Consider the following 10097-nt stretch of genomic DNA (forward strand, 5'->3'; position numbering starts at 1 on the left):
CTGTGGATCACTTGGTATCTCTCTTTTGATTTTTTTCTCTGCACGTTAAATGATATTGAAAATAAACATAGGTCAGAATCATGCTAGATGCCAGGTACAGAGAATTTTAAGTCTTCTTGTGCCCTCTTGTGGACGAAAAGAGACATTGGGGGGAAAATTCCCTTTTAGGAATTGCGGCTAGTGAGGACCAAGGGTTAAAGGAATCTCGGTTGCCAGGGTAACCAGTGTATCTCTTTTCAGCCACTCACATCAGCCTTTTCCTCCTCTTCATTTCCATCCAAGTCCCTATTCTTTTTTAAACCTTTTCTATCACACACACACAGAGTCCTCCTCTTTATCCTTAGACTCCTGCATTTCTAATGCCACCATCTGTCTGTCTCATCTCTGTTGTTATACAAGAGAAGAGAGGAGAGGAGAGGCAGAAGAACTGGGAAGTTAAAATGACAACAAGACCATTACTGGACCTAGTGGCACAGCTTGCGAGGCTGAGGCAGGAGCGTTGCTTCAAATTTAAGGCAAGCATAGACAACACAGTAGAACCTGTCTCAAAACAAAGCAAAATAGCAACAACCACAGGACAACAGTCCTAATTCCTGAATGAACACTTTCCACAGAACGTTTGCATTTGGCCTTATCAAGCATGCTGAGAACCTTCCTATATGAAGGCTTATCCTGCATGTCTGTCTAATGACATCTTGTTTCTCCCTGATTAATGTCTCAGGTCCACGCCTCAGCAAACTTTCCAGCCTCAGCAAAAAGATGCAGAGACTCTCAGAGGAGAAATTAACTAATTGAGCTACAAGAGTTGGCATTCCCTACCTGCTCAGCAGTCTACTTGACATCGGGTATAGTTACCGGTAGATCTCATTTCTCTCAGGCACAAATGTCCGTGAGTATGCCCAGTGTAGCTCAGGAAGAATTTTGGACAAGCATAAGACATTAGACGAGTACAGTGTGCTTTGAGAACTGGCATATGCTAGCCTATTACCAGAAATCCATAAACTAGGAACTTCACTATGTGTAGGCAACTCATAGGTTCTGCACACGTGAGTCACTGGATAAAGAATTTAATAAATTTCTTTGAAAAGTTCTGACTTGAATCATGTTGTTTTTCAGACTTCAACTGGGCTAACAGCCAGAAACTCAGTCACAAACCCATCTACCCATCCCTAGCAAGGGCTCCTACTGAGGGTGGTAGGACCAAGGGGAGGGTGTGGTTTTTGCACAGATGCCTGCCCCACCCCAGTCAGTGTGATACTCCAGGCACAGAAGTAGAAGCCAGAGTGACTGAGAAACAGCTTCTCAGAGCTCAGGATGAACTGGCCATCCCGGGGCCTGGAGGCTGAGAGGTTCCGAGCTGCCACTGAGACCACATCACCAACACTAATAGAGTAAAAGAGCTGCTGCAGGGTCCCTCCTTTGTCCTGCCAGTACCAGTAGAGGTTGGGGCTTGATTGTCCCTGGACGGTACACTCCACAGAGAGTGAACTGCCCACAGGCTGCACACTGACAGCTGGCTGTTGGTGGATAATCTGAGCACCGACACCTGTAAAAAAAGATAAAGAGTTATTTAGAGAAGAAGCCCCCCAGGGAAGGCAACTGAGCAGCACACTGGAAGGGCCAGAAATGAGAAATGTTCAGGGCAATGGGGGACCAGGAGTTCCAAGTCCATTCTAAAGGATATGAAAACTGAGAGTCACTACTGCAAATGGGGCAAAAGGCCAGTGTTTATCCCAGCAACTGGGGGGATGTGGTCAAGAGAGGCAAGCCAGCAGTGAAGACTCTAGGTTAAAGGTATCGGGGTGGGAGCCAAGATTTGAAGGGAGGCTTTCCAGAGGGAAGAACACCCACCCAAAAAAGTGCCCAGGAGAAAGGCAAGGAGAAAGTCAAGCATTGTTGAAGATGGTCTTTGACTGGACTTGTCTGTGTCAGTCCTCTTCCAGGCCAGAGATGTGCAGGCCCCTCCCACCTCAAGACAGGCTGCCACAGTGGAAGTTTAGAAGCCCTCGAGCTGGGGAGGAAATGAGGCTGGGCTTTCTCAAGCAGGTGGTGAATCATCCCCACCCTCCCTGGGAACCAGCTGTGCTCGGCACTTGTTAGCGTTATTGCGATCCTGCTGATGTTCTGGTATGCAAATATAGCTAATGATTCATTATTTACCTGCAAACAAGGAGTTACTCTCGAGGTCCTCCTGGAGACGGCAGGGTGTCTGTGACTATGGGAGCAACTAATGCTGCTAGGATAATGAAAGGGAATTTTGGTCACTGCCTGCTGATGTCATCTGCATGGCTGGAAAGGAGGGACATAAAAGACCAGAGCAGCTCAGGGGATTTAGGTCTCCTGGGATTTCAAAGGAGAAAAGTGTAGTTCTGAGTAAAGGAAGCTTCTACAGCCAACGGGGTGGCTGGGGGTGGGAGAGTGCTGGTGGAGAGGAGTGTGTAGGACTAGACCCCTGGTCTGGCAGGTTGAAAGCTGGCCTCTGTGTTCCATGTGCCTCCAAAGGCCTGTCTAGATCTATTTCTCCCCTTTAATTATAACATGAGGCAGAGAGAGCTCACCACTCCCGAAGGCCAAAATTGGATGGGACTTGGTCGGTACTAGAATCCTCTTCTTTGGCTGGGTAGGAAGCCTCTGCTAATTCTGATCCTTGCTTGCCCTGTGTTTTAGATGTGACGAATGATACCCAATGTGAAGGACTACGACACCAATAAATGACAAAGGGCTCCAAGATGTGTTTTGCATGGTACCCAGTGAGCACGCTTACAGTTATTGCCTTTAAAGCCCGAGCAAGCAGCAAAGACTGCAAGATCTACAAGGGGAAGACCCGGCAGGTAGGAGCTGAAGACAGAAACGCAAGAAGTATAATGACATGGAGTTGAGGGGGAAGGTCTAAAAGGCAACTGGTGGAGCTTCATTCCACTGAGATGAGACACAACACCCCAAGATTCTTGGAGGACAGCCAACTGGTCCCTTGAAACCTGACTTATGCTGTTCTTTGTTCTCCGAAGCATTCATTTATAAAACAATTATTCCATCTTAGATGTGAGAGAGTGGTTTAAAGTGAGGACCTGGCAAAGGAAAGAGTAGAGGCGGCCAGCCAGGGAGGCTGAGCCTGAAGCAACTGAGGTGTTTGAAGTGCTTCACCGCTTCGTCCGTCCGGGGCTAGTGACCTAATGCGTTTGTTATTGATGCTGATGCTGTAAAAGCATGAGTTAATTAATATTGGAGCACTTCCTTCCGATGGCTTCAGTGGCAGTGCTTTTCATTTGTTTCCATCCAAGTGCACCATGTTTATGGAGGGTGTGCTTTGTTTGGTTGGGATTTTTCATCTTTTCTAAGTCTAATTAGCCCTCTTACAATATTTATTTTACCGAGAAAGCAAGTGATGTGCACACTGTGCGTGCAATAAACACTTAGAAAGATGATGAAAAATAGCTATAGGCAACACAGGAGGCCAATGCTGTTGGAAAATTGCTCAGTCTCAGTTTATATACATCTGTTGATAGCACTTGATAGAACATATGCAAGCCAGGATTTGGGGGACTGGACCCGAGATAACAGGCTCACATACAGGCTTTGACTGCTTTGTCCATTTATATCACTCTTCTTTGTTCTTGGATTGATTTCCTTGGCTGTGGCTGAGGGGGAGGGCGGGATGGGGGGAGGGCCCTTGAGTGAGAAGTCAGCACCGAGAAGAGGGCAGGTAGAGAGTGCCCCCGGAGGAAAGTGAATTAATTACTCTGGCTTCCAGTGGGACTGCATCCTATTTTCATTAGGCTGGCAGATTTAGCTGTCATCCTAGCCCGTGGGACCTGACGTAATCCATTGGTCAGACTGGCTCAGTCTCACTGCCAAGTGTAGAAACAACACAGTCTTCCTCCTTCAGCATGAAATAGCAGATTGAGGGTGAGGAGGCATATCAGTCAGAGCAGAATAACCAGCTGGCTCCTAAATCCTGATCATTATCACAATTCTAGCTTGAAGCTCCTTCCATATGGCTGATGCCTTAGGAAGAAAAAAAAGCTCTCTTCCTTCTCCATCACCATCTGCAACACTGCTTATTCATTCAGTCATTCAAGGCATTCTCTATCGGTGGGGACATGATCTCTTGATCCTACGGCTGTAGGTCTTGGATCTGGCCACGTTTAATTCCCCGAGAGGTATTCACTAGACAATATAATCAGAGGCTGGCTTGACCTGTGACCTGCTCTTTCCTTAACCTTTTAAGCATTTGTAGGTGCAGACCCATTTCTCTGACAAACCTCCCATCAGATCCTTTTGCTACATTCTTGGGCTTCCCACCACACACATTATGAGTCACATGAAGAGAAGGGTTGTATTAGTCAGCTCTTCTTTATCATTTATAAACTTTTATGCTCTATAATAAACTTGGAAGACACTTGTGAAATGTCTTTGTTCCTCTACAGGAGTTAAAAATGACTACAGCTTATGGAAAGAGGCAGAGAGCCAGTGAAAGTCACATGTCTGAGTTTCTTGTTGTGGCTTGCACGTGTCCTCCAAAGCATATGTATTGAAAACTTAATTAATACTCCAACAATGATAGAAACCTTCAAGTGTGATTAGACCATGGAGACTTGACTCTTAATAATGAATTAATCGTATTATGGTGGCAATGAGTTCCTTAAAATGGTAAGTTTGTCATATTCTCTCTCTCTCTCCTCTCTCTCTCTCTCTCTCTCTCTCTCTCTCCTCTCTCCTCTCTCTCTCTTTCTCTCTTCTTCTTCTTCTTTTTCTTCTTCCTTCTCTCTCTCCCTCTCTCTCCTTCTCCCTGTCTTCTATCATTTCTTCTCTCTCCTCTATTTTTCTCCCCGTCCCTCTCTCCTGTCCTGTTTCCTATCTTACTGTCTTTCTTTTTATTCCTTTCCCATCCTACTTTTCTCCCTGCGCTTCTATCATGAAATAGCCCTACTAGAAGGTTTTTTCTAGAATCAGGTCCTTGATCATGAACATTGCAACCTCTGAAATAATGAACAAATTTCTGCTCATTAGAAAGTACTAATTGCGGTGTTCCATTACAGCAGCACAAAACAGACTGCAATACTATCCTTCCCATGGCTTATACGAGTCCTAATCAGGTAAAGGGTTAAGAGAGAGAGAGATGGAGACAGCAAAATTAGAAACTTAATCCGACATCAAGAGAGAATTTTGATTATTGTCTGTGCAGAGAAACAAGGTCCTATGTTCCTGACATGTCACATTGGCTGGAATCTGGAAAGCAGACATGCCTGTGGTGGGCTGAATTGTGGCCTCCCATCGATGCCCACACTCTAAACTCTAAGAACCTGCACAAATTCTTGTTTACCTCAATGTCAAAGACAAAATTAAGGTTGCTTATTGGACGACTTTACATTAGGGAGAATTAGAGAGCATATCCAGAATTTCCTAATGTGTTCGATTTGATTACAATAGTTCTTGAACATGGCAGGGGAAAGCAGAAGGAACAGAAATGCAGTGGAGGGCAGAGGGTAAGGAGTTGTTCGACTACTGGCTTTGAAAAGAGGAAATGGATCAGAGCCAAGGATGGCAGGTGGCTTCTAGAAGCTTTAGAAGGCCTCAAAGTGGCCATCAAACTGGTTTCTAGGCCTTGGTAGAGATATTCATCTCTGACAGAAGTGAACAGAGATCTTGATAGCCTCAGCCTGCCTGAAGCCCTGAGGTGTTTTCTTAGGCAGCAATGCATAAAGAGAAAACCAAACTAAACACAGTGTGAAATAGGCTAGGAAGATGGAAGAGAAAGAGGACACCGGAAGGAAAATGAGCCCTTCACTAGGGAATCAGGGGAAGCCACTCACCGGTCGAGAAGCAAGAACTCCAGCACAAGTAACATTTGCGGTGAAGGTGGAGCACATAAAGCATTCATTTCAGACATAAATATGCTATGCTAGAATAGCAGTGGCCCAGGCTGACAGACTGAATGTATGTGACTTGGGTAGGGCCTCATACCTGTCTCTAGTTTCTGGGAATCTCAAAGAAGACTGAACATTGCTTATGGTGAAGCTGTATTAACTCTCTGCAACCCTGTAGCCTACACATTTGCCTCATCAATGGCAATCTTGTCAGTACCATCCTGGAACCACTTAGTTTCCCTAGAAATAGCTCTCTAACAGCCTCAAACTCGTATGGCTAGTGTGAAGATTACATTGTAAGACTCTCTAAGAAACTCGCACCCGGCTTTGGAAGGTGTCTCTAGAACCTCTTTATTTCCTTCATCAATCTTCATGTTTATAATCTACCTAAAAATTCTTAATAAACTGTCCCTGCTTTATACTTGCTCATCCCAAGAATCTTCTGTACTAAACTTAAGAATCCTAATTATGCCTGAATAGAGTTTTCACCTGTTCTAAGAAATAAATTAATGTGAAGACACTGTCCATAGCTAGGGGCAGCCACTCAGAGTGAGCAGGCAGACTACCTCAAATTCACCAGGGCTAGAAATAGGTGACATGTCTACAAGCCAGAATGTAGAGATCTCATTCAGCCTGTGCTAAATAGAATTCTGACAAGCATGCTATTTCAGCCATGGGTCCGATTAGTCATGTATGAAAGGTGATTTTAGATATGACTTATAATCCTTCAAAGCAAGATTTTGACAATGCCACCCTGTTTCCCTATAATTACTGCACCCCCGAACAAAATCGAGAGGTTTTCAAAGGACTGCAAGTACTCCACCAATACAGTACTCAGATATTTATATCTAATCAAATATGCAGAAAAGAAAATATTGTTCATAAAGAGGAGAAAAATAACTTAGTTGAGACAGATTGAAGAATAATACATATGACAGAAGCAATAGGCAGGGGTATTAAAAATTAATATGTGTTATACATTCAACATGGTAAAAATGTAACACTAATAGATATGAACAGTAAATATTGAAATAAAATATCTTTAAACGAAATAGTATAATGACTGTGATTTGGAAGTACATAGCATTTCATTAATAGCAAATTATATATCTCAGTATGAACACAAAGATAAAGTAATAAATGTCTAGAGTGAAAATGGGTAGAAAAATACTATAAAAATTAATAGAACATCTGTGAATTTTAGAACAACTTCAGGCCAGCTAATATTGAGAATCCCAATGAGTGTCAAATTGATGATATTGAGACGTGACTGGATTAGTAAAATGCACATAAGTAGGTGACTGGGGTGAATAGAACATGAGGGCTCTGATATAAACCATGATTTGATCCACTTATGGATTCAAAACTTGAGTGGACTCTGAAGTGTGTGTGGGGAGGGGACCATAGCAGGTCATGGTGGTGGATATTAAAAGAGTCCATCTTGGCTCTAGCACCTTCCTTTTCTTCATTTTTTACATTCTAGCTGCTATGTTGCTTAAAATCAACAAGGAAGAAAAAGCTCTTGGACTTGGAGATGGATCTCACTGGCAGAGTGGCTCCTTAGCATGCCTAAGAGCCTGAAATCAGTATCAACAACTTTGAAATTAAATAAACCAATAGATATCAAAGAGCAAGGCACAGTGATGTGTATCTGTAATTCCAGCACTGTGCAGGCAAAAGCAGGAAAAGCCCAAATCTTAGACTAGCTTGGGTTCAGAAGTTCCAGGCCAATTGAACCAGAAACAAGAAGTGAACAATAACAGACTGGAGGGGAACAGGGAGATGGCGTAAAGCACTTCCATAAAGACCTGTCTTCACGTCCACCATCCATATCAAAAAGTAGAGTATGGCAGTGTGTGCCCAGAATTCCAGCACTGCAATGAGGCCATGACAGGAGGATCCCTGGGACATGCTGGCCAGTCTAGCCAAAACAATGAGATGCAAATTCAATGAGAAACTCTGTCACAAATGGAGATGAAACGCGACTGAAGAAGACACCCAGTATTGACCTTTGGCCTTCATACACACCTATTATACATAAGTGCACCCCCCACAAAAAATGTTAAGAAATCTTAAAAAGCAGCCTTCGAATAAAAGACACAGCATGCAACTGAATAAAAACATCAGAGTCCAGGCAAAAGACAACAGCTTTAAGTAGGGAGCGAATCTACAAATCTAGAATTTTGTCCAATGAATGTACCTTGCAAAAAATTTCATAACTTTTTCTTGGACATGCAAATTTTAAAATACTAAGAATCATCAGCAGGAGGGATGAATTCACTACAAGAACTATTAAAATGTATCTTTCGGGGAAATAAAGAACAAAATTCCAGATGGCTCTGGGTGTAGAAAGGCGGGTTAAAATAGAAGGGAAAAAAATGAGATTTAACGCTTTAGCAAATATCATGAATACTGCAGCCAGGCCAGATTTAAGCTGTCAACTATTTAACAACTAGTTCACGAAATTCCTTAACACTTAACAATTTGGTCTCTTAGGCTACTAAGAGTAAAATAGTGGTGGTGAAATAGCAATTGCAAATGTCATCTAAGTCTTAAAACAGTATTCATTTTATATTTTAATTAAAAAATTATTTTCAACCAAAATGAACTATGAGACAAAATATAGGCCAACCATTTGCCAGTTACTAGACACCAAACCTGGTCTAACCATGAGTAACACAGGTCCCAGAGGAAGAATTCTGGTTGCCTAAGCTGGTTCTTGAGAGCATCTCCAGCTCAGAGCCACAAAGCCACCCCTCCCCAACCCCAGGGAGAGATGAGCAAATGTCCTGAGTTCAAGAGACTTAGGCGAACCCAGGAAGAAGGCAGGTACATCGCATGGGGCAGAGTATGGGAAGGGGGGAGGGGTGAACACAGAGAAGGTTCCAGGAAGTTGCCACATTCAAAAGTGTTGATCAAAGCACAGATGTGGACATCTACCTAACATGGGGGTGGGTAACTGCATGGAAATGTGAAGAGAATGCTCATCCAGTCTCAAAGGGAAATGGTGTAAATTCTCCCCAGTGAGACTGGAAAACTGTAAAATTCAAGGACATGGGAGACCAGTATTTTTTCCTTTTATTGAAAATAGATGTTTTTCTCACATAATATATTCTGATCATGATTTTTTTTCCTCCCTCCACTTCTCCCAGTTCCTCCCCACATCCCTTCCCATCCAAATCCACCCCCTTCCTGTCTCTCATTAGTAAACAAACAGGCTTTTAAGGAATAATAATAAAATATAGTACTACAAACCTAAACCTAACATATCAGAACAGGACAAAACCAAACAGAAGGAAAAGAACCTAAGGAGAAGGCATAAGAAACAGATCCACTGATTCTCACACTCAGGAGTCCCATAAAAACGCTTAAATGAAAAATTTAACACATAAGCGAAGAACCTCAGACAGACCCATGAAGGCTGTGTGCTTGCTTTGAGTCTCGGTGAGTTCATATTAACTTTGATCAAATTGATTTAGAAGGCCTTGTTTCCTTGGTGTAAACATGAACTCTTAACACCTTCTCTGCTTCCTCTTCTTCAGGGTTCCCTGAACCCTAAGGTGGATTCAGTGGAGACATCACATTTAGATCTGAGTGTCTCAAGGTCCACATAATGTCTGGCTGTGGGTCTCTGTATTTATTTCTATCAGATACAAGAGGACTTTTCTCTAATGTATACAAGTACCACATTTTATTCAGCCATTCTTCTGTTGAAGGACATCTATATTATTTCCAGTTTCTGGTTATTATGAATAGAACAACAATGAATATTATTAAGCAAGCATCTCTACGGTAGGATAAAGTGACTTTTGGGTAATTGTACAAGAGTAGTGTGGTAGTTTGAATGCAGTTGGAACCTACAATTTCACAGGGAGTAACTTTGTTGGAATGGCTATGGCCTTGTTGGAGGAAATGTGTCACTGTGGGGGTAGGCTTTGAGGTTTCCTATGCTCAGAATACCACCCAATATCTCAGTCAACTTCTTATTGCTCACAAGATACAGGACTTTCAGGTCCTGAACATGTGACTTCATGCTGCCACGCTCCCCAACATGATGATAATAGACTGAACCTCTACAACTATAAACAAGACACACCCAAATAAATGTTTTCTTTTATATGAGTTGTCATGGTCATGGTGTTCCTTAACAGCAGTAAGAACTCTAAGACAAGTAGTATAGCTAAATATTAAGGTAGATCTATTGCCATTTTCTGGAGGACACTGTCACAT

At 42.8% G+C, this 10097-nt stretch overlaps 1 long non-coding RNA gene across 1 annotated transcript; it reads right to left on the bottom strand.

The window, feature by feature from the left end:
- Window positions 1-1051: 1051 nt before the first annotated feature.
- On the bottom strand, window positions 1052-2002 carry LOC146889624 (uncharacterized). The gene is made up of 2 exons (XR_014999895.1): window positions 1852-2002; window positions 1052-1546 (listed from the first exon to the last, which is right to left on the bottom strand). It is a non-coding gene; the product is annotated as an uncharacterized LOC146889624 (long non-coding RNA).
- Between the last annotated feature and the right edge of the window lie 8095 nt (window positions 2003-10097).

This window comes from Myodes glareolus, chromosome 25 (assembly GCF_982192425.1).
Source record: "Myodes glareolus chromosome 25, mMyoGla1.1, whole genome shotgun sequence".
Lineage (NCBI taxonomy): Eukaryota > Metazoa > Chordata > Mammalia > Rodentia > Cricetidae > Myodes > Myodes glareolus.